Raw genomic sequence first — 1,521 nt, 5'->3', positions numbered from 1 at the left:
TCCTTACAGTCTGGATTAGGGTATCTATTTCCTTGATGCTCTTACCATACAGCTTGATGTCGTCCATGAACATCAGATGGTTGATTCTGTTGCCTCTTTTCTTGAGTTGGTACCCGGCATCCATCTTCTGTAATACTTTTGTCATGGGAATCATGGCAACTACGAAGAGTAGTGGGGACAGTGAGTCGCCCTGGAAGATCCCTCTCCTGATATTAATCTCTGCCAGTCTTATTCCAGAGCTTGTAAGTATTGTATTCCAGTTGCGCATTGTATTTTTGAGGAAGCTGATGGTGTTTTCCTCTGCCCCATATATTTTCAGGCATTCTATTAGCCATGTGTGTGGTATCATGTCGAAGGCTTTCTTATAGTCTATCCATGCCACGCTTAGGTTGGTTTTCCTTCTACTGTTCTTCATTACCATTTTGTCTATCAGGAGCTGGTCTTTTGTGCCCCTACACTTCCTTCTGCAGCCTTTCTGTTGGTGGGGGATGGTGTTTGTCTCCTCTAGGTAATTGTATAGCCTTTCACTGATGATACCTGTTAGTAACTTCCACATTATTGGTAGGCAGGTGATAGGCCTGTAGTTACTGGCTATATTTCCCTTACTCTTGTCTTTTTGTACTAAGGATGTTCTTCCTGTGGTCATCCATTTAGGTGCATGGTGATTTGAGATACAATACTGGAGTTGTTCTGCTATTCGTGGGTGTAGGGCCTTGAAGTTTTTGAGCCAGTATCCATGGACTTCATCGGGACCTGGGGCTTTCCAGTTTGGCATTTTCTTTAGTTGGTGTCTGACTGTGTCTGTCGTGATCTCTGTGAATCTTTGTTTTATTCTCCCTGTTTCTTCTTCCTTGACTTCCTGGAGCCATGTTGCATGCTTGTTGTGTGATACCGGATTGCTCCATATGTTTTCCCAGAGTCTCTTACTTGGTTCGGCTTCAGGAATTTCTGGGTGGTTGTCTTCCCCTCTTAATTGGCTGTATAGTTTTTCTGGTTGGTTCCGAATAGTTTGTTCTGTTGGTATCCCTTATTACTGTTCATGTACCGTTGGATCTTATGTGCTTTGGCCTTAAGCCTCTGTTTTGCATCTTCTATTGTGTTGTTTAGTCCCCTCTCTTGTACTTATTATTATTATTATTATTTTTATTATTATTATTATTATTATTATTATTATCAATTACTGAATGTAAAAGACGATAAGGTTATGAATTCACCAGGGTAACCTCCAAGTAACTTTCTGAGCTAAACCAAAGCCACCTGAGAGAGAGAGAGAGAGAGAGAGAGAGAGAGAGAGAGAGAGAGAGAGAGAGAGAGAGAGGGGACAAGAAACTCGTTCTAAGCCAACATAGCTTTCAAAAGGCTTGCAAGCCGTTAAGTCGCCAAACCCCTGGTCATTGCAGGCAACAAAAATATTTACTGTTTGTCAAGACTAATAAAAAAAATTGACCGGTTACGAAAACATCTCGTGGTGTATTTTAAAAGCCCCGAAAAAAATTTAATTTCTGTTGGTTTTTTTTATAT

This window comes from Macrobrachium nipponense, chromosome 12 (assembly GCF_015104395.2).
Source record: "Macrobrachium nipponense isolate FS-2020 chromosome 12, ASM1510439v2, whole genome shotgun sequence".
Classification (NCBI taxonomy): domain Eukaryota; kingdom Metazoa; phylum Arthropoda; class Malacostraca; order Decapoda; family Palaemonidae; genus Macrobrachium; species Macrobrachium nipponense.
The sequence above is the reverse complement of the archived record's forward strand: the minus strand, read 5'-3'. Positions refer to the sequence as shown.